At 45.5% G+C, this 27612-nt stretch overlaps 1 pseudogene across 1 annotated transcript in view; it reads left to right on the forward strand.

Annotated features, from left to right (window-relative positions):
• Nucleotides 1–11365: 11365 nt before the first annotated feature.
• Nucleotides 11366–27612, forward strand: part of LOC311129739 (protein O-mannosyl-transferase TMTC1-like) — a 109794-nt pseudogene continuing 93547 nt past the window's right edge. The window contains exons 1-2 of the transcript XR_014615313.1: nucleotides 11366–11658; nucleotides 15078–15255. The product of XR_014615313.1 is annotated as a protein O-mannosyl-transferase TMTC1-like (transcript). The remainder of the gene's footprint in view (nucleotides 11659–15077; nucleotides 15256–27612) is intronic.

Raw genomic sequence — 27612 nt, forward strand, 5'->3', positions numbered from 1 at the left:
TTTTCAAATTTCAGAGCCTTCAATACAATCTCTATGGGTGTCTGAGGGCTTGCACTTACGCGCTTTCGTCATACGTAACGTAACGTAACCATGAACGTAACTGAGAAAAGAGCGGATTGTGTCTTTGAAAGAAGTTCCTTTTTGTCGGCGAACAAATGAAGATAAATTGGCAACGAAACAATTAGGACCTCCCAGACCAAATTTAATAATTCAACAGGTTTCTACTAAAGGCGGAAAGTCCTACACCCGAGGATTTTCCAAAAATTGGTACGAACGGAAAAATAACATTGCCACTCAACTTGATGAGGGATACATGCTAGCTGTCCGCCGCCACAACGATGAGGTTAGTGTTGATAATCACAAGTTTACTGGAGAACTGAGACCAAGTAGAGACTTTGGACAGGGTGGATATGGTATAATAAAGGCAGTTTATTCAGAGGTAAAGATATCTGGAATCGCGTGCACGGACCCGTTCGTCAAACTCATAGGGAGCTATAAATTAAGCCCCATTACTTACCATATCAGATAAGAGAAATTGCTGCAGCTACATATATTTTACATCCTGGCCCTACATAGTTCACTATTTGCATCACTTACCAAAATATTACATGTGGTCATATATGCTTGGAAAGTGGAGATGCCATAGAACGTCAAAAAAGTAAACATTGCTGGAGACACATTGCCGTTTTGGAGAAGACATCGCGTTTGCTAGCGAAGAGATTTGTTGTGGCAAATGAACTTGGGCTGGGAATTGCCAGGAACCTCACGATAAGATATATGCATCAGCATTGCGAGTCTCATGATTCTATACGTATTGCGATTCGATACTGTGATTTTATTGCGCACCATATGTCTGTTGCAGAGGGATCAGAAAGCCATGAGAACGAGTTTTGATCAGTCATGGAAATAAAAGTGCTGAAAACAAATTGGCTCCCAATGTGAAAAGATTGAGAACAAGCTATGAAGGAACAATAATGGTGTTTTGGTGCAGGTACAGCCAACAGTGATGATGTGTGTGTGTGTGTGTGTGTGTGTGTGTGTGTTTAACAGTGATGATGTGTGTGTGTGTGTGTGTGTGTGTGTGTCCTCAGAGCAAGAACTCGTGAGTTGGAAGAACTGAGAGGCCTATGGCGTGGGTGTTGTCCTTGGCCACCTGCTGACAAGGCTGACAAGATAGGACCCTTTTGTCCATTGTTATTGGATAGGAACAGAACTTATAACCAGCTCCTGACCTAAATAGATCTTAGCACAACATTTTACTCAACATATCATATTCCATATTCACTATAACAAATATATTTACTACGACATTAGCAAGAACCGCCACATCCTCAGCCGGCTAATCCAGTGTGTGAAGTTTTGCGGAGTGTTTGAGTTAGCTTTGCGAGGCAAAGATGAAACTGAGGGCTCCACCAACCCTGGTAAGCCAACACTTTTGAGATCAGTCAATAAATGCTTCTGGTATTGACTTATATGCTGCCCCTGTCTTCATGTTGTTGCTGGACATATCTTTTTTAAAATGTGTGTAGGTTACCTAAATCATCAGAAAAATTGCCCCCCCTGAGAATTTTTTCAGGAGCCGCCACTGGATGAGTCACACTGTCTGCAGTGCTGGGCAAAGCTAATCAGATCTGATAGTATAGTCTGACTAAAGCAGAGTATGAGAAGGTCAAACAAGGGCAGAGTTAGAGAGAGAGAGAGACTTCACTGCAGTTCAGCAACCAAATAACCAATTTCCACAGACAGTTTAAAAGTGAGCTGAAGTCCCCAGCTAACTATTGAGTGGAGTACTGTGGTGTGTGTTTGTTCTCTGGGGCAGCTAACTGCCTGTGCTCACTCTCTGCAGTGTGGACCTCTGTCAGAATCACTGACCCATTTACCTGGATGGATGGATTGATGTAGGCAAAGCTCAGGTGAAGTGCATTTTTCGTCACGTGGTAGTTCCTTGCCCTTTTATAGCCACCCAAAACACACACACAGAACTTGCTCCTGCGTTGTCTGTGTGCGCGAGTGAGTGAGTGTGTGTCCAGGGCACAGAGGGACTCTCCACACGCCAGAGAAGCTGAGACAGAGATGCAGACTGACAGCGCTGACTGTGGCTCTATCTGCCCTACGTGAGTCAGAGGTCCCCAGACTCCACCACGCGTGGTGAGGAATGGGAATTTTAAAAAAAGAGTTAGTTTCCCAGGCACTGGTCTCAACTTTAGGGAGCATCCACAAACATTGTAGCCTCCCTATTAAACTGGCCTCTGCTAAGAGGAGTGGACTTATATGACACAGGTGGAAGTGTGCTGCCTCGCACCGTACCTATACAGGGTCACTGGTTTAAGTCCATTCCAGCTGACTACTCCCCCTCCACCGCTGCATTAGTAATGGGATATTTGATTCCTAATGGAGGTCTTGGCTACTTTGCAACCCCTGCTCACACACCAGTTAATTGCATTTGCTTTGGTAATGAGGGAGTCTGATTGCTTATCATGGGTCATGCTCCTCCCCTGCCCTTGTGCCCCATCTACTGTATCCCAGAAGGGTTTTTTTAAAGAGAGCGGTTCTCCAGTTGGGCTGGTCTGTGATTCACTGTCACCTTTCCCAGTCAGAGGAATAAGGCAACCTCAGAGAGTTCCACACACTAAAGAACTTTATTCCCAGAGGACATATGAGATGGATGTGGTTCTGTACAGAGAAGAGATGTGAATGAATATCTGAATAAACATAGCATGAGACTGAATCAGTAATAGCACAAGAGCAATAATAATTGACTGTATAATGAGATGGTGACATCAGCAAAGGACTGTATAACACATAGCATACTTAAGCAATAAGGCCCGGGGAGGTGTGGTATATGGCCAATATACCAAGGCTAAGGGCTGTTCTTATGCACGACGCAACGCGGAGTGCCTGGACACAGCCATTAGCCTTGGTATATTGGCCATATATCACAAACCCCCGAGGAGCCTTTTGCTATTATAAACTGGTTACCAACGTAATTAGAGCAGTAAAACTAAATGTTTTGTCATACCCGTGGTATACGGTCTGATATACCATGGCTTTCAGCCAATCAGAATTCAGGTCTCAAACCACCCAGTTTATAAACTACTATTAACAACTAGCAATAGTAACAACCAACAGTAAATGCACAAGTTTCAATAACAACAACACTCACTCTTGTCCACTTGGAGAGACTGAGGCTCTGACCTGAGCAGGCAGGACTGTCAGCTGTCCTGCCCCCTAGCACCCTATTAGTGGCCTGGTAACAAACATCACTGGGAGTTAGGGGAGACAGTTTATGATCCCCTAGTCTCTCTGGCACTATCAGGTGATGGGTGGAGTGAGCTGCATGAAATTAGAAACCTCACAGGCAGGAAAATCCATAACAGGTTTAGTCTGGAGACTCCATCCCAGAGCTCTTCATACCTGAGTAGCTGTACCATAATCACCTCTCCTCCTAATGAGCTATTCATCCTCAAGTACACCTGTGAGATTTAATACCGCCTCATGCTGTATAACTGCCCGGGAGACTCGTTTAGTGGCAATCAGCCACCGAGCTATAAGCCTAAGGTAATGAAATGAAACGCTATTGTAGAAAGAGAGAGGCCCACACTCGCCTCGAGAACATGTAACCGTATCATTACCCATGGGATAAGCACTGTTTTGGTCGACACGCTCTGTCATCCACAAGAATGTAGGCCTGCCTAGCCCTGCTGAACGGTGCGGCAGTTGATGAGTGCACCATGCATTCTGAAGGAAATTAGCGCCCAGAACGCTACCTTGAACACTCACAGATGCTAGCACCGTTTAAACAACAAACAAAAAACTATTAAGGAAAATAGAGGCAAACCATTTCATTATTTTTTAGTCGGAGAGGCCACAGAGAGCAGATGTTTGATTTTCCCAGAATGCTGATAGGTGAATATATGGTGTGCAGCAATGTTCTGTCAAACTTTTTCCAGCACTGAGCAAATTTCAGGTCTGCTGACCACAAACTTGAACATTGTGAAAATTCTGTGCAACTTCCAGCTCACATTTACTGTGAACACTGAGGCTGTACCCGCTTTAAGTTTTAACAGTGGCCATGTAGGTTACTGTGGCTATTTGATCATAATGTAGGCCTACCAGAGTGGCATACCATCAAAAACAATGGAGAACATGCATCCCATAACATTTTAGCATGGAAATAGCTGTTCTATCATTCAGCCTACAGTAGCAGCTAATGTATTGTGTTCAATGTAGGCCTACATTCCATGAGACTTTTGAAAAAAACATGCAGGGCTTGAGGGACAGTAGTTGGGGTAAGGGGGGGTAGAAGGATTACTTTATCCTATCCCAGGTATTCCTTAAAGAGGTGGGGTTTCAAGTGTCTCCGGAAGGTGGTGAGTGACTCTGCTGTCCTGGCGTCGTGAGGGAGCTTGTTCCACCATTGGGGTGCCAGAGCAGCGAACAGTTTTGACTGGGCTGAGCGGGAACTGTGCTTCCGTAGAGGTAGGGGTGCCAGCAGGCCAGAGGTGGATGAACGCAATGCCCTCGTTTGGGTGTAGGGACTGATCAGAGCCTGAAGGTACGGAGGTGCTGTTCCCCTCACAGCACCATGGTCTTGTAGCAGATGCGAGCTTCAACTGGAAGCCAGTGGAGTGTGCGGAGGAGCGGGGTGACGTGAGAGAACTTGGGAAGGTTGAACACCAGACGGGCTGCAGCATTCTGGATGAGTTGTAGGGGTTTAATTGCACAGGCAGGGAGCCCAGCCAACAGCGAGTTGCAGTAATCCAGACGGGAGATGACAAGTGCCTGGATTAGGACCTGGTAGGCTAAACGCCTACCTGCTGGGTGAAGAAATGGCCTTGCGCAGCCTTCATGATGATGTGGATACAGCAACAGTATCAAATGCATTTTATAGGTCATGGATGGGCAACTGCCGGCCCACAGGCCGCATCCCATTTGAAGGCCCTCAAATTAATTTCCACCCAAAAAATAATTATATAATTTTAGGAACTCAGGTCTCAATTTACTTTTGGAATAGAATACACAAGGTGCAATTTCGATGAAAACATCTCTCCACCCTATGGCAAAATGTGTAGACTTGCAGGAAATTAGCTGTAAAACAACTCATTTTCCTATCGGCCCCATGGCAAAATGAGCAGAATTGCATGAAATTAGTTATACAATTGCTAAATCTTCTGTCCCATGGCAAAATATGTAGGATTGCAGCAGTTGCTTTAAAACTAACATTCTCTACACCCTGCGAGCAACTGTGGCCCCTCATGAGTTCAGATTTGTTGTGGCCCCCGTCACCATCAAAGTTGCCCATCCCTGTCATAGGATATCCCTCTGGCAATGACTAGAGAGCAAGAGAGGGGGAGGAAAGAGTAAGGGGAGGAGTGCTTGACAACCTGAGTTGGTTTGCCCTTTAGCATGTCTTTCCCAGTAGGCACTCCCACCCCCTCCTTCTCCCCAGGTCCTGTCATGCTGGACTCAGGGCACAGGTGTTTGTCTGAAGGTGTTGCACGCTAGTTTGATTCCTGGCGGTGTGGACATGGTTCAGTGATCAGAGTGTGCCCACGTGTACCCTTTGCCATCCACCTACTGTGCCATAGCCCCCTCCCTAATATCCCCCACTGGCTGTAGTGACAGAAAGCTATTCTCAAGTAGTAGAAAGTACAACTGAAGTGTGTTTGTCAAACATGTTATTCATACCCTATTAAAAATGTGCTTTATAACAGAACAAGGTTAGGTACTTCAAATAAAGGCAAGCAACAGTTAGATGAAAGTCTATTGAAGTAACAGTAAAATGTCAAACAATTAAAATGTAAGGTGGAACAAAATACATAAAAATATAAGATAAAGAGCAGGACCAATCGGATTAACCCAAATAGCCCTGTAGCAGTAATCAAATGCAATTTATATGCATGTACACCGGGATAATTTACACATGATCAGCTAAGAAATGATATGTACAGCAGTAGATATGAGTAAGCTACTGTATGTCAAGAATCAAGTGTATAAATAAATGTGGTGTATAAACAGTGTAATTAAAATACAATGTACAATAGTATAAATATTATGAGCTACGTCCGATACAATATTTACATACAGTGTGAAACGGGAAGTGTCGTAGTAAATATATAATGTTATAGCTTGGTCTGACTAAAATCTTGTGCATGACCCATTTTGCGTTGGGCCTTTGTATTTAATACAATGCACAAAAGACTTCTATCTTGTCAGCCTTATCAGCAGGTGGCTAAGAACAACACCCACGCCATAGGTCTCTCAGTTCTTCCAACTCACGAGTTCTTGCTCTGAGGACACACACACACACACCCCCACACACACACACACATACACACACACACACACACACACACACACACACACACACACATACACACACATACACACACACACACACACACACACACATACACACACACACAAATCCTCTTCTCTTAGGCTGAACATCTGAAGACAGAGAACCCGACTCAGAGCCAATGCAACAGTGATACTAACCTGGAGGGGACCTCGCTCAACTCATCAGGACCAATCAGAAGATCAGAACTACTAGAATCAACCTACTTCATTTTATTGTATAAAATGTCAGCACACAATGTTTAGGGGCTCTCTCAGATATCTCCCTACGAGATTGACGAACGGGTCCGTGCACGCGATTCCAGATATCTTTACCTCTGAATAAACTGCCTTATATTATACAATTATCCACCTTGTCCAAAAGTCTCTACTTGGTCTCCGTTCTCCAGTAAACTTGTTTTATCAACAGAAGTGACCAGTGGTTCAATGTCTCTATAGCATGGGACAGCAGCGTTGGCTGCGTGTGTGTGTGTTTTGTGTGCGTGACTGTGCATCACCTGGTAGACAGCTAGTGTTGGCTGTTCAACAGTCTGGTAATAAAATCAGTTTTTTTAGTCTCTCGGTCTTGGCACTGATGCACCTGTACTGTCTCGGTCTGTCGGACGGTAGCCGGTGAACAGTCCGTGGCTTGGGTGGCTGAGGTCCTTAATGATCTTCTTGGCCTTCCTTTGACACCAGGTGCTGTAGCTGGCCTGAACTCTGTTGAACTGGTTTTATTGGTGGAAAGAGACCTAATGAATGCTGGTGAGCACCTTTTATAGGAATGTCCCTCCTCTTTCCAGGTGGTCGTTATTGGGTTTTTGATTAAGTTTGATGGAGGTGTGTGGCGGCCAATAAGGGGCAGGCTGCCCTCCAGGGAAGGGGGGAGTGAGGGTTTTCTACAGTACTTGTAAGACATTATTTGAGATGACCAGGTAAAAGTGGTGAGGGAGGAACGCTCTTCTCAAGTTCTGAGCCACCCGGTCATGTCGTAAACAAGGCAGCATGGTGGATCTTTCAGAATGTATTTGCCATAAAGTAGACCTAGCCTATATGTTCAAATTTTCAAACCAGTTTTCCTTGGGAAGGCAGATACTCCTTGTATGTAGCCTCGTTATTGTTATTTTATTGTGTTACTATTTTCGTTTCTTTTGATCTATTTTTTTTATTTTCTTACTTTTTAACTGCGTTGTTGGGAAAGGGCTCGTAAGTAAGCATTTACGATAAAGTCTACACTTGTTGTTTTCGGCACATGATTTGATTTAAAGCACATAGCCTATGCGTTTTCATCACGAGTGCAAACACACATTTTGTGTGTGTTTGTGTAATTTAGCGCGGTGGAGTGTTGCGTGAGTGTCTTGCAGCCGGTCATAGTTGTCAGTCTGTGTTCCTCCCACCGCCACTCATGTACCTGCTGACTTGTCACATCCAAGGACTGTTACACACACTCTGCTGCAGTGAATGAGTGTTAGTAACAAACAGGGTGCTGGCACACACTCAAACCATGCTTACACACTATTTCCTCACAAGAACAAACACTATAGCTTCTGCAAAGGTCTACCATGGGTTAGGTACGTCAGTGATTTTCATTGAGTAACAGTCCTATACTGTGTATGCATTAGATCAGCTGACTAACCTGATGTATTATGTGGGTAGCTGTTCTCTGGATGTCCTCCACACTGCTTGAAAATACATTATTTAGTCTGGTCCCTCTGTGCTTGTCCTCCAGTGCAGCTGTGTTTTTAGCTCACAGCTCAGTCTTGTCCTGAAGCCTCTACTTCTCCCACTGTTCAGCTGCTGGTGATAGAAACTATAAAACAGAGAAGGAGAAAAAACATCCTACCCTTGGCTCAGTCTGTCAAGGTTGTGGTGCTGGATTTGCTCACAGCCTCACACACATATAGTAGGCTACATACACACGCTGTCCTGCACACACACACACACACTGACACACACACACAAACTCTGTGCCCACCACCCCCACAAGGCACGAAGAGACCTAATTCTCTACCCTTCATTTGTCTGAGAGCTAAAGTCGTCTCAGGCGTCAGACTGGAACTGACAGATATATTAATGTGAGTGGGAACACTCTGGATATTTAAGGGAACTGTGTGTGTGTGTGTGTGTGTGTGTGTGTGTGTGCATGTGTGTGTGTCCATCCTCATCTGTGTTTCTCATATATATCAGTCTGTGTGAGTTGCATTCATCCTAAAGCACTGTTAGCATTATTAAACACCAAACCCAAACAAATACACAAAAATGGATGCACGCATGACTGTAAGTCGCTTTGGATAAAAGCGTCTGCTAAATGGCATATTATTATTAAATTCATACTAGATGTGATTGTGTTGACATATTTCCTTCCCAGCAGATGGTGGTAAAAAATAGGCCATTGTAAAAGGATAGTAATTCCTCTCCATCAACAGGTGATGATGCTGCCTTGGCACTGCAACTTTATGGAGAGGGTCATTGGCATGGGCACTGCTGGTCAACTGGTGTTTGGCCAGGCATGGCAGGACAGGAATTGCAATGAGTAGTTTTAACCACAAGAGGGACCAGGGCTATGTTTAACTGGAAGGACATATTCGGACACACACACACACCTCTTCTCTATTTTTAAGTGCTACATCAGTTGGAAGTCAAGTACATGTATGTATTTTTCTCCACTAGCCATATTGTGTCAGCGGGGATGGTTTTGACACTGGCTCTGGACTAGCCTCCAACACTCTACTCAGCAAATTGGATGTAGTCTATCACAGTGCCATCCGTTTTGTCACCAAAGCCCCATATACTACCCACCACTGTGACCTGTACGCTCTTGTTGGCTGGTCCTCACTACATATTCGTCGCCAAACCCACTGGCTCCAGGTCATCTATAAATCACTGCTAGGCAAACCTCCGCCTTATCTTAGCTCATTGGTCACCATAGCAACACCCACCCGTAGTATGCGCTCCAGCACGTATATCTCACTGGTCATCCCCAAAGCCAACACCTCCTTTGGCCGCCATTCCTTCCAGTTCGCTGCTGCCAATGACTGGAACGAACTGCAAAAATCTCTGAAGCTGGAGACTCTTATCTCCCTCACTAACTTTAAGCATCAGTTGTCAGAGCACCTTATCGATCACTGCACCTGTACACAGCCCTTCTGAAATTAGCCCACTCAACTACCTCATCCCCATATTGTTATTTATTTTGCTAATTTGCACCCCAGTATCTCTATTTGCACATAATCTCTTGCACATCTATCATTCCAGTGTTAATACCAATTGTAATTATTTTGCACTATGGCCTATTTATTGCCTTACCTCCATAACTTGCTACATTTGCACACACTGTATATATATTTTCTGTGGTATTTTTGACTTTATGTTTTGTTTTACCCCATATGTAACTCTGTGTTGTTGTTTTTATCGCACTGCTTTGCTTTATCTTGGCCAGGTCGCAGTTGTAAATGAGAACTTGTTCTCAACTGGCTTACCTGGTTAAATAAAGGTGAAATAACAAAATATAAAAAATAATAAAAAATCTGAGAGTCTCTGTACTGGGACTGGATGATTCCTTCACTTATACCTTCTGCATATGAATGTAGCCCTTCATTACTAGCCATCTTGACTGTACAGGTTTCTGTGGAGGATAGCAGCAGGAGTGTGTGGGGTTGCAGTGGCCAGCTGGTGTGCTTGTAGCAGGGCCTGCTGGATGGATGATCATCATACAACACAACAGCCGTTTCCCACTGACCATGCTGGCACTATAACTGTATTCTGCTGCTGAGGGCAAACTCAACACCAGCCTGTTTAGGAATTATTAAAGTAATGCTTTGAAATGTTTTTTTTAAATGTATGGTGTTTTTGGAAAGTGTAGCTTAAACATGCAGACCTAGCAGATGTTTTGGAAATTGATTGATTTTCAGTAGGCCTAGTACAGTAGCCTACAAGGAAGTGGATGGATATTAAATATTATACTCATCACAACCTGCTATGGTCAGGTCAACATCCCACATCGTAACCATTATCATGGTTCATTGATTTATGATTATCTCTCTTGTAAACATGAGTTTATTACCAGTGTCTACACTGAGCTTAAAAAACATTAGGAACACCTTCCTAATATTGAGTTGCACCCCCTTTTGCCCTCAGAAAAGCATCAATTCATCGGGGCATGGACTACAAGGTGTCAAAAGCGTTCCACAGGGATGCTGGCCCATGTTGACTCCAATGCTTCAAACAGTTGTGTCAAGTTGGCTGGATGTCCTTTGGATGGTGGACCATTCTTGATACACAGTGGAAACTGTTGTGCATGAAAAACCCAGCAGTGTTGCAGTTCTTGACACACTTAAACCGGTGTGCCTGGCACCTACTTCCATACCCCATTCAAAGGCACTTAAACCTTGTGTCTTGCCCATTCCCCTCTGAATGGCACACATTCCCCTCTTTAACCTGTTTCCTCCCCTTCATCTACACTGATTGAAGTGGATTTAACAGGTGACATCAATAAGCTTTCACCTGGATTCACCTGGTCAGTCTATATCATAGAAAGAGCAGGTGGTCCTAATGTTTTGTACATTCCGTGTATAATAACCCGCTTGGCTGGGTAAGAGTCAGTGACCTCGAGCTCGGGGGCAGAGACAGACAAGTTGAAGGTCTTTGATTCCTTGTCTCTCCCACTCAGACTGACAGCACCCCGCCGTGTCACTCTGTCACTCTATTAGCGCGTCTCCGCCCAGCCCGTCCTAGACAATCATTAGTTTATTATTGGCCTCGTCTGAAGATAAAGGTCATGTCGCGCGGCCATTGATTTTCGGTCTAGGTGGTGCTAATGAATCTCTCTAGCTCCGGGGAGGACCGTACTGCGCCGTGCGCATGCGTCAAAAGGCGGCTTCTCCTGTCGCTGGCTGCTTCATAGTCAGTCCCCGCAGCCCACAGTAGGCAACACAGTCGCTACCTGCCTGTCTAGCGGAACGGATATGGCTCCCCACTCACCCCGGCTTTTCCCCAGCCCCAAGCGGCTTGTTGTGAGGCGAGGGCCGACATGACAGTGCACGGACGAGAGAAGACTCCTTGCCCGCTCCGCCTGTCGGTCGCGTTAGAAGCGGGGAGAGGAGTTGGTCGGTATGCAGTGCTGATGGCTCTGTGCGCGCTGTGCTACGGCAACTCTCTGCAAGGGGAGTTCGTGCACGACGATGTGTGGGCTATCAGCAATAACCCCGACGTCCGGCCGGGGTCCAGCCTGCAGAACATCTTCACCAACGACTTTTGGGGCAAGAGGATGGCGGACAACACAAGCCACAAGTCGTACAGACCGTTATGCATCCTCACCTTCAAGTAAGTTCGCTCTCTCCCCTCTCCCCTCTCCCCTAGCTCTCTGTGGTTATCTTCCCAGCAAAGTCGCTGTAGTTAACTTGAACAGCTGGGTCTCGGGCGGGAATGAGAAACTATGTTGCTTAAGTGACAATGTCCAAAAATGCGCTGGTCTCGTCAGCCATCCAACCTGTGATCCGATACAATTGATACCATGTATCGGATCTCCGAAATAGGCTGACGTCATAGGCTAGCCAACGGTAGGTTTCTTCTTGCTATGAGCTAGGTTGAGCTTGGTCGATCGCCAGCGTTTATGAACGACGCACATCTGTACCTACCATAAACAAACATGTATGTAGCCTAATGGGTTTTAAACAGATTGCTACCGCGATCCGCTTGCGCAGTTAGCTAAACTTGTTTAAGCGTACGATGAACGCTGCTCGCTCGCAAGAAAAGCAGATCTTATTTGTGCTCCTTGATCTTAGAATATGCTACAGAAATGCAACTTAAACATTTTTCAAATAGGCTAGATTCGACATACAGCATGTTAGCTGGACCGGGCAGATGTTGACAGTTTTTGCCTACACACTTGTTGCTTGCTGTGGAATCCCTGAAAGCGCACTCACTTTCAGTGTATTTTGGTGGATATGTTTTACGCTGCAGAACATTGATAAACCGCATTTCGGGAAATGTGTGCTTCAATGTTGTTGCGTGAAGTAAACAAACAGTCGTCGTTCAAGGGAACTTTTCCAGCCAGTGTCAATTTAATGTCTGGGCAGCACACACTGGAGAGGGCTTGTCACAGGCAGCGCAATGGGACGCGGGAGGGGTCTGGCTCTCGGCGCCAGCATTAGTCAACCAGAAACATTAATAGCCTCAGATTGATGAAACACCTACAGCAGACTTGTTGAAAGATGTGTTGATAGGAAAACTACAAAAAACCGTAGGCTCTGTTTCTATCTAGCACACGTGTAGGATTGATAAAATGGTGAAGTGAAGTGTTATAATAATACACTTTTCCAGCAGGTCTTAATGTAATCAGTGAGGGCCCAAAGTGCTTGGTTTTCTTCAGCAGGCAATACAGTTGAAATATAAATAATAGATAGGAAAAGACTGGAATACTAATATGAACCATCAGGCGGTAGGTAACCACTGGATAGACCCATTCTCTGCCTGGTAAAGCTTTGTGCTTTTTCTTTGTATAGGGCTGTGGACACACACATACACACCATCCTATGTATGGGACTTATCTATTCTAATACTTTGATTGCTTAGTAAGACATCATCTCCACCGTCAGTCTGTCGCTGTATCCTCTGACCTCTTCTCAGAGCCTGAACCATCTGACAACCATGAGCTGCTCCTCCCCGACACCGTACGATGCGCCAGCCAGAAAATACATTTCAAAGAAGTGTTTCTTTCTCAGTGCTACATTCCTCAGTGTTGAGCGTAGATATCAACATCGTCTTTTGAAGAGGGCATATTCAGAGCTGAAGATGTGAGATGCTGATTATGACAACAGAGATGTTGTCAGCTGCTGCGTGTGTGTGTGTGTGCTGAATCCTTAGTGCACTGGTTAGGGGGAGAGGGAAGGCTGATGTGCTGATACTTTTAATGGGTTTCTCTCTTTGAGGAGATGGATGGAGCATCTGGTTGTGTAGCGCTCTCCTTCTGGTTCTGCAGTTGGTTAACCACACATTGCTGCCAAGCAGCTGAATCTCAATCTACACATAGCCCAAAGCTGGCCAGATGCATTCTCTGTAGTGTGTACGCTCACTCACTCACGAATACACATACACAAGCTACTCCTAGATGTCTGTCTGTCTCATGCCTGTAGTCTAATACTTAGTGACAGCACAGAGAGAAGGGAGGAGATGAGTTGTCAGTGTTGGGTACAACAGTGTAAAGACACTCGTCATAACCTGCTGATGCCTCTGTCATATCCTCTGTCCCCTCCAATACAGCCAGGCTGCCTGGGGACAGTTACTTTGTCCTTACGGAGCTGGATACCTGTCTGTTTCAGCATTGACCAGTGTACCACTCTACCTGCACGGCTAAGCACTTCTATCTTGTATCCCAATACAGGGACTATATATGCTGTAGCTAGGCAATGGTGAAACAAATAGGACATCTATACAGTGGTGGGCCTAGAGTTTTTCCTGCTCAGGTGATGTGGTCTGGAAAATGTCCAGATCCTAGTCGTAGGCTATAAGAAAGGCCTAGTTTTTCGTGGTCAGTTCACATTGTCAGGAAATTGTCCACTGTCCAGTCCCTGGTCTCTAATTGAAATGCATTAGTCTTAATATCAGAGTGCACATCTGCCATGACTCACTGAGAAGGCCTATAACCAGATTACATCAGAGGTCTGGCTTACACATGTTCAGGGTTAATACCCTTTCCCCAGGGCATCCTACAACATCCACCATGCATGATCTATGATTTAACAGGGGTGGAGCCTGCTTTTCATCATCACTTAATGGATTGGCCAATGGCTTATATGAGACGTCCCCATTATCGCTTATGTATGACAATCAGCTCTACAGTCTTTCCCCCATTAAAACCCATGTTTATATTCTCTTCAGATTCCCTTCTGTCTAGTTTAGTTCTGTTTCAGATTCTCCAAGTCTTTCATCCTGGAAATGTATGGGTTTCTTCACATTAGGAGTCAGACTGTGTTTAATGATGAGAGAAACAGGCTGTTTTACAGAGATGGTGTAATACTGTAATTGAATTCATAATGGAGGCTTGGGGTTGGGATTCTTCTCTACTCTGAGATGGGGGAGAAATCGCTTAATATATGAGTGCGTAATTACAATCTCATGGAGAAATGCTTTTATAGAACCTGAACTAATGGTTTTCAGTACCTGGGTGTGTAATGGAGATTTTAGTGTTGTGTTATAACTTTGTGTGGGTGGGAAAAATGTAATTTGAACAGTCTAATATCTACAGATATGGGATATATTATATTACATTTCCAAATTGCTTAAATCACCCTTATTACGCCATCAAAAAGCTGATTTAGAGGGAGATCATATGTATTCCAATATACTCTGTTTAAAATAATCAGGGTTTATCCATTTTAAATTGGGTAATTACGGGAAGGGAATATATCCTCACCGAAAACAAAATAAATGTAATTGTATTCAATTCATGTTAGATACCCATCCTGAATTTAATTGACTGAGGTCGAATGGAATTGACCCCAACCGTGATTGGTCAATTGGACTGTAGTCATTGGTGATGGTGGAAACTGTAAGGGAGGGTCACAGTTCCCGAGACAGTGTGGCTGTGATGCATTAGAAGCAAATGTTTCATATCCTGCAGTTTTAGTTTGAATAAGTCTATTTTCTCTCTAATTATGATGGTAAAATGGTGATTACAATCTTCTCTCTCTGTCTCTCTCTCTCTGTCACTCTCTGTCTATCTGTCTCTCTCGCTCCATCAGATTGAACATCCTCTTGGGTGGAATGACCCCTCTATATTTCCATGTGGTCAATGTGTGTCTTCACTGTGCCGTGACCTGTCTGCTCATGCACACGTGTGATCGTTGCGTGTTCGACGACCCCCGTTTGGCCTTCCTCACCGCGCTCCTCTTCGCTGTGCACCCCATCCACACTGAGGCTGTGAGTATGCACACACACACACGACCCCCTCTAGCAGACATGACTCTTCTCAATGGCTCCTCCCTCACATGTAAGACCAATGACATGGATTCCTTCACATACTGTAGAGTAAGGCTACCTTGTGACACATGCAGTCATCCTCTGACATGGTCATCTGTGACTAACTGTGCCTTCACATGTGAGACAAGCTCGGGGCTCTCACACACCCGTCTCACTACTGGGGAATCAGGTCCCTGTTCAATAAGTCCCGAAAGGCAACCTTCCCGTTTTCATATTACAGTTCCAGCTCCATGAATTTAGTTTTGAATGTTTGAAAAGTAGCGAGGCAAGTTTTAGAATTTGGGAAATGTATGCAAATCCTGTGTGGAGGAGAATTCTAATTCATTTTCACAGGTGAAAGAAGAGAAAGACTGTGTTAAAGTTAGAGCTCTGCAGAGACAGTGGTTGAAACAGACAGACAGGACAGACAGACAGACAGACAGACAGAGAGAGAGAGAGAGAGAGAGAGAGAGAGAGAGAGAGAGAGATGAGAGAGAGAGAGAGAGAGAGAGAGAGAGAGAGAGAGAGAGAGAGAGAGAGAGAGAGAGAGAGAGAGAGAGAGAGAGAGAGAGAGAGAGAGAGAGAGAGAGAGAGAGAGAGAGAGAGAGAGAGAGAGAGAGAGAGAGAGAGAGAGAGAGAGAGAGAGAGAGAGAGAGAGAGAGAGAGAGAGAGAGAGAGAGAGAGAGAGAGAGAGAGAGAGAGAGAGAGAGAGAGAGAGAGAGAGAGAGAGAGAGAGAGAGAGAGAGAGAGAGAGATCTGTGTCTAGCTTCCCCATCAGCCATAGTCTTCTTAGTGTTAATCCTACAGTTCCCTTCATCATTCCATCTGGCCCCAGGCTTCATCGCCCAACCTCATCCCTAAACCATAAGCTAATCATGGACCAACCTCCAGCTCATAATCCCTGTCCACATCCACTCAAATGAGTCTTTAGCTTCCTAGCTCATACCAGCACTAGCCTCCCTTGCATAGATTTTCAGGAGCTTCAGTCCCATTTCCACCCAGTGTCAGTCTGCTAGGCAGTCATGCGGTATGTAGTCAGTCATTCTGAGGGCTGGGGCTGATGCTGGGGCTGTGTAGTGGCAGGTCTTTGGCAGTGTTGTGTCTCTGCAGTGAGTGACTGTGCCAGTGGTGCCAGAGCCTGATGAACTCAGTGCAGTAAACCGGTTATGTCATTAGCCAGGGGACCAGCTGGAGTTCACTTCACTTATACTGATGAGGAGGGATACACACACCACAATCAGACAGAGATTAAAAAGTGGCCTATCCCTCATCCTCCTTCTCTGTGAAGCTTCTGGCATCACACAGTCCCTGTCTCCCTATCCAATATGGCTGCCATAAAGATGCAGTCATTCAGTTCTGCAGCCAGTGAATGGAGGTGCTGTTCAAGGCTGAAAGCCCTCTATTCATCCCACTCTCCTCTCCTCTCTTCTCAATGGCGGCTGCTGACACAGACTGGTCAGGTCATGTTGGGATCCCACTGACCGTCTGTGTGTCTCTCTGTCCACTTAGGCACACACATGGTTGGCATGGCGAAGTAGATGTTGTTGAGTGTCTTAGCTGTTGGGAAAAGACAGGCCAGACAGAGTTGAGGGACACCATACTGTAGATATAATCATTTTTCTTGTGACTTTTAACACCATGTTATTGAGAAAATGCGTATTTTGCAGACCTGAGAGAGTGTGTGTTTGGGTGTGTGGGATGTGTGTGATGCATGTGTGTGGTGTATGTGTGTCCTTGGGCTGTACTGTATATTCTACTCCACGTGTTGAGTTTAGAGTGGGGGAGCTGCAGCTGTGTTCAAATTCCTGCTAAATTATGTAATTGGCTAGAATGAGGTAATCTGCGTTTGTGCTGTGAACAGAGCCCAGTGTGTTGTAACGGTTTTGACTTGAGGCATTTATAGGGGTGCCAGGTAGGTAGTGCCTACCAGAGAAAGCATAGGTTTCTCCTTTTAGTTCGGGAGGGAATGAGTCCCATCTGGTCCGTCAAGTCACACCAATACAAAGGACTTATGTAAAAGTCAAGATGGAAATATACTTTTCATAAACCCCTAAAAACCTTGGAAAGAACTTCAAACAAGTGTATTCTTTTGCTTGGTTGTATTCACAACATAAATGATCACACCCACCCACACACAACAATATAACAAATCAATGCACTTATGTTCATTTAGAAATGTCCTGTACCTCGGGCATAAAAAGAGTCCAGCCCGGTAAATAAGTTCCGTGGCTCAAGTGCCCTTAGTCCCGCAACGCTTGTCCGTAGCATAAACCCAGTATTTTCATACCCTCAAAATAACACTGATTTTGTAACACAACTATAAAGCGTATCAAAGACTACCCAAAGAATAATACGTCCTCACAACTACATAAATCACAGTATACATCACCCCCAAACAAAGGAAATACCGTATACAAAAAGTTGTAGTCAGTCGGTCAGTCAGACAATCCGCCAACAGCCCTCCAGCGGAGGAAAGGCCACGAAAACCAACGGAGAGTTGTAGTCCACAGCGCACAGAGTGGATCCAATCCTGGGTAAACTCGCTTTAAGGCCACAAAACACACTGTAAGGCAACCAAACAAACGTCATGGCGAAGCTTCATGAACTGAAGGTAGTACACATCCTCCTTCAGGTCTCAATCACAACTTCTCTTTTGCGCAGCTGATGCTGGCTATTTAATGGGGAATTAAAGGGGAAGCGCCCTATTAGAAGGAGAAGCCTTGAGACGGTTCAGAAATATTCAGGGCCGTCACACACCCCCTCCCCTGGAAAAAGCCGACCATTGCCCGGGAAGGCAGATCTTGGTCGGGGAAACCGAGAAAGGTCTCCTCATCACTTTCCTCTACAAAAATATTCATTACTTTTTGGCGCTCACGCTCCTCAGCTGAGGGGTCACAGGCATTAAGCCGTGAGACTTCTGGGTCTGGGAATCCGAGAAAAGTCTCCTTACTTTCCTCTTCAAAGATCTCCAGGACCTTGCGGCGCTCCATCTCCTCCAATTCCTCAGCCGAGGGGTAACAGGCCTTAAGGCGTGAGACATGGACAACGCGCATATCTTCACCTGTGTCCTCTTTCACCACTCGGTAGTTCAAAGGGCCCACCTGCTCCACAATCCTATATGGTCCTTGCCATTTAGGAGCGAGCTTGGCCGAGAAGAATTGTTCAGCTTTCGAGTAAGGATGAGAGCGAAGCCACACCCGATCACGAAGCTGGAACTGCAGGTCTCGTCTGTTCTTATCATAATTTCTCTTCTGCTTGAGTCGAGCCTGGATCATGTTCCTTGAGACAAGAGCTCTCAAGTCGTGGAGATGGACTACCTGGTCATAGCAAGCAGCGTCTGGAGTAAGCTGCTGGGGCTGTAGCACCATATCCAAGGGTCCTCGGAGGAGACGACTTAGGTTCAGCTCTGCAGGTGTGACTCCAGTGGACTCTTGCACAGCAGAATTCAGGGCAAATCGAAACTCGTGAAGGTGCTTGTCCCAGTGTTTGTGCTGGGTCCCTACATAGGAAGCAACCATGGTCTTCAAGGTTCGATTTACTCTCTCAGTGAGGTTGGTCTGTGGGTGATAGGCTGTGGTCAACTTCTGTCTCAGGTTCCATCTTTGGCAGGTCTCTCCAAAGAGATCAGAGACAAATTGGGAACCTCGATCAGACAGAATGTAATCAGGCACTCCCCAGCGAGTCAGGATCTCTCTCGTAAGGATGTTAGAGACGGTCCTCGCTGTTGCCTGACGCAGGGCAAAGAGCTCAACCCACTTGGAATAGTAATCAACAAAAACAAGCATGTACACATTCTGATTGGAGCTTCTAGGAAATGGACCCATCAAATCCACTCCTAACATTTCCCAAGGTCGGGTAACCACAGTTTGCTGCAACTTGCCAGCAGGTTTTCTACCTTCTGGTTTGTACATTTGACAAACCTGACATTTTCGGATATGTGATTTCACATCCATGCTCAGATGTGGCCAGTACAGTAATGCTTGCAAACGTTTGTAGGTTTTGAACCTGCCCAAATGACCAGCTAATGGGTCTTCATGGAAATGTTGAAGCAGTTGAAGGCGTAGAGTTTCAGGTATGTATATTTGGTAGAGTGTTCTGTGAGGTAGTTGTACAACTCGGTAGACTTTGTCTTCAATGATGGTCAGCTTTGTGGTAGGGTTGACCATCTTTTCTTCATCTTCCAGGATAGTCTGGTACAAAGCCTGTACTTCGGGATCATCCTGTTGGGCTTTCCAAATGACCTCATCAGAGATGGGAAAGTCAGTTTTGGGTGAGTCTCGACTGCTAGACAGGACAGTAGCACATGTAAGATGAGGGCCACCATTACCACAAGCAGGAGCTCTGGATAAGGCATCTGGAACAGTGTTGTATTTTCCTTTCCTGTATTCTACTGCAAAGGTGAACTCTTGCAACCGTAGAGCCCATCTGATGAGCCTGGTGCTTGGTTTGTTGGTCTTGAACACCCACACAAGGGAGGAATGGTCAGTGACCACAGTGAAGTGTCTTCCCTCCAGGTAGTACCTCCACTTTTCCAAAGCCCAGACAACTGCAAGGCACTCTTGCTCGGTTGTGGAGTAGTTCCGTTCTGCTCCATTCAATGTCCGACTGGCGAACGCTAGCACTTCTTCAGTACCAAGTCCAGTCTGTTGGACTAGGACAGCACCAAGTCCAACATCACTTGCATCAGTGTAAACAACAAAAGGGAAATCAAAGTTGGGATGACCCAAAATGGGAGGGGTGACGAGGTGTCGTTTCAGGGTTTCAAAGGAGTTCTGGCACTCTGCCGTCCATCGGAATTTCGCTCCTTTTCGCTTCAACCCGTTGAGGGGTTCGGCCACCTGGGAGAAGTTCCACACAAACCGATGGTACCATCCAGCCATCCCAAGGAACCGTTGAAGGGCCTTGAGTGTGGTTGGCACAGGGAAGTCTTGTACAGCCTTGGTCTTTTCAGGATCCACATGAATACCATCACAAGACACAATATGGCCAAGGAACTTCAGGGAGGTTTGGCAGAAGTTGCTCTTCTTCATGTTCACTGTCAGACCAGCTTCTCTTAGCTTGTCCAACACTGCTTGAAGGTCTTGAAAGTGTTGCTCTCTGTTCTGGGAGTAGATAATTATATCGTCCAGGTAGACGAAACATATCTTCCCTTTGAGCTCACCTAACGCAATCTCCATGAGTCTTTGGAAAGTGGCAGGTGCATTCTTTAATCCAAAAGGCATCACCTTAAAGGAAAACAAGCCCTCAGCACAGACAAAAGCAGTCTTGTCCTTGCTTTCCTGGTCCATCTCAACCTGCCAATAGCCACTATTGAGGTCAAGGGTAGTGAACACAACAGCGCCAGACAATGACTCCAGGATCTCGTGGATGGTGGGAAGAGGATAGGCATCAGTCTGGGAAACATTGTTGGTCTTCCTATAGTCCACACAAAATCTAAGACCACCGGTCTTTTTTGGAATGAGGACAACAGGAGCAGCCCAGGGAGAGGAGGAACGTTCTATTATATCTTGTGTCAACATATCATTAATGAGTCCCTTTTGGATGATTAGCTTCGCTGGGGACAAACGATATGGCTTTTGCTTGATCGGCATTTCCTGTGTAAGGAATATTTTGTGCTTCAGGAGTCCGGTGCGTCCTAACTTTACAGTACACACATCAGCATTATTCTGCAGCTGTTCCAACAGCCTTAACTCCTCTGGCTGTTCCAGCTGAGCTCTTCTTACAGCCTGTAAAAGGAGATCCTCAGAAGGATTATCCAGGGTTAGTGGTACCGTAGCAACGGCAGAGAAGACTGCCACATTTAGACCCCAATCATGTAACTTTGTAACTTCTGATTGGAAGAAATGCTTCTTGCTCGGATTGTTTGGAAACCAGTAGCAATTGTGTGCGATATCAATCTGGACACCACTGAAGTACATGAAATCAATTCCCAACACGACAGGAAAAGCAAGGTTCTTGTTTTGTAGGATAACCGAAGGAATCATATAGGAGCGGTTACACAGGCGGAACTCCACCTCACTCCATCCAAGTGGTCGTTTAGCCGCACCGTCAGCCAGATACAGTGGACCTTCTGTCCACGGCTTCAAGTTGTATTTTGGACCTTCAACCTCCTTCCACAGTTTCTCATTGAGCAGTGTGTAGGATGACCCGGTGTCCAGGATGGCTCTTCCTGTCCATGGGCCTATGGACAGGGGTAACACCAGCTGGTGTGGTATTAACTGAAAGGAAGGGGATGTCGGCGGGGGGGCGTAGGCAGTGACTCTTGAGGTTTCAGCTCTGGTCAAAGCACCCAGAGTAGGATGGTCGTTCCTGCGAAGGGTGTTAGGGGTGTTGGCCTGTTGTGATTTGTGGTTTCTGGAAGGGTTTACTTGATACGGTCTTGGACATGTAGCTGAAGAATGTCCCTTTTGGCTACATCTCCAACAGAACATGGGAGGGGTCTTGGCTGGAGACTCTGGCTGTGGTTGATGATCTGGCTTGGGTAACTGTCTGGGTGTCTGTTTCTTTCTCTGTTCATATTGCTGTTGGCATTCTCTGTCCTTCTCGAACTGCTGTCCCAGGCGAACCAGTCCATCGACAGTGGTGACTCTTTCTCTGAGTTGACTGGCTAGTAGTGGGTTGATGTTCTTCAAGATCAACTTAATGACCTCTTCCTCCTCAATGCCAGGTTTCCACCTTCTGCACAGGGAGTGATAACCGTATGCAAAGTCACGAATATTCTCATTCTCCCTTTGCACTCGATTCCTGACTCTGTCTGCCAGCTCATCTGTGTAGTCCTCAGACAGAAATGCAGAGGAAAACTTGGCCTCAAAGTCAGCCCAGGAGGTAGTAGTGAGACGTGCCACATCCCACCAGTCTCGAGCTGTCCCATGCAACACATTCCTCAATGTGGCAAGGAGTTCTTCGTCAGCCAGGGGATTGAGGGCAAGAAAGTCATGACATCTTTCCAGATACATTAGCGGATCAGGACTGTCATCCTTTTTCCCAAAGGTGGGAAATTGCAATTTAATGGGCATCGCTCCCACATGACGTCTACTCAAATCACCATGAACAAAAGAGCTAGGAGGGATTGAGGAAGTAGAGGGTGAGGGAGTTATGGGACCATGAAAATGAACACCAGGATGCATGGTGGATTGCATCCTGCAAGGGGTGGCTGCAGCATGGCCTTGTCTTGGCTGTTCTGAGGTGCCCGCTTGGCCCTCAGTGGTCTGAACAGAAGTGGACACAAGAGAAGCTCTGTGCAAGGAGTTGTGCCTAATGGAGGCCATGTCAACAGACACATCATCCAACATTTTAACACAATTAGAGAGCGCTGTCTGCAAGTGGTCTACAGTGTTAACCAGGGGAGAAAATACAGAATTGACGTCCTTGAGGACCTCAGTGTGATGATGTTGCAGGCGCCACTGGAGAGTGGCAGTGAGTTGGCTTTGTTGGTAGTCAAACTGCCTGTCCATGGCACCAGTAATTTCCTGTCTTCCACTCTCACTGAGCTCTGTCAGAGTGTGAGTTAGAGTACTCAGTGAGTTTCTGAATTCCATGGCACTCTGTTGTTGCTCTACACTCAGACATTTGAATTTATGATGGATTAGAGTTTGGAGATGTTGTTGAGTCTTACGAATATCAAGGATGTCACCATGAAGTTGTAAGACTACAACCTCTGGAGATAAACCAGACAATGGAGGAAGATTGGGCGTCAGAGGGAGGGCTAGCTCAGTACCTTCACACAGATCCATGTCAATAAGTGAGTTACTAGTTAGACCTGTGGCCTGTGGTCCAGACCGAGCATTTAGATTCCCAGGGCTCTGGCCCACATCAACTCCATTATTTCCATTCACATTATGATTTGTATTGTTGGCTCGGTAGTCAGAATGGCCCTGTGTATTCCCATTGACAGGTAGGATATGGATGAGCTCATTTTCTTGTAGTGAATCCATTATTCTACTTCCACTCAAAAGATTTGCTTTGGTTAGTTCTCAATGTTGAGGTCCCATCTGGGGTGCCATTTTTTATGTAACGGTTTTGACTTGAGGCATTTATAGGGGTGCCAGGTAGGTAGTGCCTACCAGAGAAAGCATAGGTTTCTCCTTTTAGTTCGGGAGGGAATGAGTCCCATCTGGTCCGTCAAGTCACACCAATACAAAGGACTTATGTAAAAGTCAAGATGGAAATATACTTTTCATAAACCCCTAAAAACCTTGGAAAGAACTTCAAACAAGTGTATTCTTTTGCTTGGTTGTATTCACAACATAAATGATCACACCCACCCACACACAACAATATAACAAATCAATGCACTTATGTTCATTTAGAAATGTCCTGTACCTCGGGCATAAAAAGAGTCCAGCCCGGTAAATAAGTTCCGTGGCTCAAGTGCCCTTAGTCCCGCAACGCTTGTCCGTAGCATAAACCCAGTATTTTCATACCCTCAAAATAACACTGATTTTGTAACACAACTATAAAGCGTATCAAAGACTACCCAAAGAATAATACGTCCTCACAACTACATAAATCACAGTATACATCACCCCCAAACAAAGGAAATACCGTATACAAAAAGTTGTAGTCAGTCGGTCAGTCAGACAATCCGCCAACAGCCCTCCAGCGGAGGAAAGGCCACGAAAACCAACGGAGAGTTGTAGTCCACAGCGCACAGAGTGGATCCAATCCTGGGTAAACTCGCTTTAAGGCCACAAAACACACTGTAAGGCAACCAAACAAACGTCATGGCGAAGCTTCATGAACTGAAGGTAGTACACATCCTCCTTCAGGTCTCAATCACAACTTCTCTTTTGCGCAGCTGATGCTGGCTATTTAATGGGGAATTAAAGGGGAAGCGCCCTATTAGAAGGAGAAGCCTTGAGACGGTTCAGAAATATTCAGGGCCGTCACAGTGTGTAGAGCAGATCAGGCCAGGAGACAGCAGGGGAGAGGTGGGTGAGCCATACTATTACAGCAGCTATGGTTAACACAATGGCTATTATTGAAACACCGTTGTCTCAGTTCGAGACAGATCCCTGTATCACTGTCACCACTGTGTCACCACTGTCAGAGGTACCGTATATCACTATAGGTTTATGGACATGTGTGGTGCTGGGTTAAAGAGGAGTAGTACGGTACTGACTAGCGTCCTGCCCAGGGGGTGTACTTGTACATCAAGCTGCCTCACGCTACAGAAACAGGATGGGCCCAGGCCGTTCTGGCTTGGACAAGGCTAATTACTTACTCTACTGTAGTAGGGAGTGTGTGGTGGGGTAGTACTCTACTGTACTAGGAGGTGTGTGGTAAGGTAGTACTTTACTGTAGTAGGGGGTGTGTGGTGGGGTAGTACTCTACTGTACTAGGAGGTGTGTGGTGGGGTAGTACTTTACTGCAGTAGGGGGTGTGTGGTGGGGTAGTATTTTACTGTAGTAGGGGTGTGTGGTAAGGTAGTACTTTACTGTAGTAGGGGTGTGTGGTGGGGTAGTATTTTACTGTAGTAGGGGGTGTGTGGTGGGGTAGTATTTTACTGTAGTAGGGGTGTGTGGTAAGGTAGTACTTTACTGTAGTAGGGGTGTGTGGTGGGGTAGTATTTTACTGCAGTAGGGGGTGTGTGGTAAGGTAGTACTTTACTGTAGTAGGGGTGTGTGGTGGGGTAGTACTTTACTGCAGTAGGGGGTGTGTGGTGGGGTAGTATTTTACTGCAGTAGGGGGTGTGTGGTGGGGTAGTACTTTACTGTAGTAGGGGGTGTGTGGTGGGGTAGTATTTTACTGCAGTAGGGGGTGTGTGGTAAGGTAGTACTTTACTGTAGTAGGGGTGTGTGGTGGGGTAGTACTTTACTGCAGTAGAGGGTGTGTGGTGGGGTAGTACTTTACTGCAGTAGGGGGTGTGTGGTGGGGTAGTACTTTACTGTAGAAGGGGGTGTGTGGTGGGGTAGTACTTTACTGTAGTAGGGGGTGTGTGGTGGGGTAGTACTTTACTGTAGTAGGGTGTGTGTGGTGGGGTAGTACTTTACTGTAGTAGGGGGTGTGTGGTGGGGTAGTACTTTACTGCAGTAGGGGGTGTATGGTAAGGTAGTACTTTACTGTAGTAGGGGTGTGTGGTAAGGTAGTAGTAGTAATAATAATAATAATAATAATAATAATATGCCATTTAGCAGACGCTTTTATCCAAAGCGACTTACAGTCATGCGTGCATACATTATATATTTTTTTGTGTATGGGTGGTCCCGGGGATCAAATCCACTACCTTGGCGTTACAAGCGCCGTGCTCTACCAGCTGAGCTACAGAGGACCTTACTGTAGTAGGGGTGTGTGGTAAGGTAGTACTTTACTGTACTAGGAGGTGTGTGGTAAGGTAGTACTTTACTGTAGTAGGGGTGTGTGCGGTCAGGATAGAGTACTCAAATCCCCTCTAAGGGAACAGCATGCTCCTGAGTTCCAGTCTTGAGGAACCCTCTCGCCTCACGCCGTGCCTCATGCCAGGAAGGGTTGTGGGGTTATGTAGGGAGAGAGAGAGAGGGCTAATACACAAACACTCACATGTACGCATGAACACACACACACACACACACACACACACACACACAAATCAGTACCAAATGTCCCATTAGACAGTTCCAGGGGGCAGGGTGTGTCTCTAAGCACCTTCTATTAGAAACAGCTGCAGCCCTAGAAGGGTGTGGTACCGAATGTTCTAGATTGTGTGTTTCTCACTGCACGCAGGCGCGCACAAACGCACACAGCTGGTACTCCATGGGGTAGGACATTAAAGGTCTGATTTAGATATTTTAAGTGAGTGTTAGGGCTGGGAGTGTTTGTGAGTTGAGATATATTGTTAAAGAATGTGTGTTTGTGTGTTTCTGTCTCTCTCTGTGTGTGTGTGTGTGTGTGTGTGTGTACCGAGATGACACTGCTGAGTCACCTTCATTCACAGTGGGAGGCAGGGATGGATGGAGGAAGATGAAAGGAGAGAAAGAACAGAGGGGGGAAGTGAAGGATGAAGGGCAATCGGATGAGGGGGTGGGAGAGAGGACGAAGTTGAAAGGGATGAGAGCGCCCCTCCCCCTGCTTTACTGATGAGATTCTACAGCACAGTTGGTTAGGAGCCTGTAGTCACTTTATCCCTACCTACATGTACAAATTACCTCGACTAACCTGTACCCCCGCATATTGTCTCTAACCGGTACCCCCTGTATATAGCCTGGTTATTGTTATTTTATTGTGTTACTTTTTATTATTTTTTACCTTAGTTTATTTAGTAAATATTTTCTTAACTCTTTCTTGAACTGCATTGTTGTTTAAGGGCTTGCAAGTAAGAAAATACAAAGTGTTGGAATTCCTGATTCCATATATGATCATGAGTCAAATAATGCCTGATGAGAGCACCATCAGGAATAATACCAACTTTGTATTTTCTTAAATAAAAACAAACGATTACTCAGTGATTACTCAACAATTACACTAAAATAAGTGCAATATGCGTGTGAAATCAATATGTAAACATGGCTCAGACATTGTATAGGCCTATTCTATAATATTTTCTAACAAAGAGAAGAATATGCGCTCTTGTGTGACTCACATAAAGGAGGCGTGTCTGTAGCAAGGCAGGCTACTTCTCATTACCCACTCCTGGGTAATGTGATTGGCTGTACTAGCTATGTTTCCATGAACTTGTCCAGTGATATGTTTTTGTCAACATTTAGAACGTTTGCATAGAAAATAGATGCGACAATTGTCTGCTAGGGTCCGTTGCCATTTAACTATCTTGTGGCGATAAAAACAGCTGGACATAATGACGCCACACCAATTTTTTGTTGTCGTTGCAAAAACCTACAGTGTCGAATAAAATGTTTGAAGTGTTTCCATTAACCATTTAGGCAAATTGTGAATTAATAAATTGTTGACAGACTGTATGCCCTCCCACATATCTGTTTCATGTCTCAAGGTATAGCCCGCGAAAGCTAGCATGTATAGAATGCAATAATTTACTAATATTAACCATATTCTAATAATTATCATGTGCCAACATATCGCCATGGTTAAACTTGCACTACTGTAGATCTTAAATAAGTGGACGACAAGTTTCGAGCACTTTCACGAGGTGCTGAAATCCCACATGCTCCTCAACCACCAAGAATGGGTGCATATCCGCGGCTATAAACATAGGCTACCTATCGCTCTCGTAACTTCTTTGGCCCGGTCAGAATCAACTGCGAAGAGCTGCTTGAATGCAGAGGGGAGACGAAGTTGTGTTTTATTTTATTTTTTTGCGTTTACGTCTTGCTCAAGGGTAGGAATACTGGGGTGATGTCGGCGTAAATGTGTCAATGTGTTTAAGAT

This window comes from Coregonus lavaretus, assembly GCF_964263955.1.
Source record: "Coregonus lavaretus genome assembly, chromosome: 5".
In the NCBI taxonomy this organism is placed as follows: Eukaryota; Metazoa; Chordata; class Actinopteri; order Salmoniformes; family Salmonidae; genus Coregonus; species Coregonus lavaretus.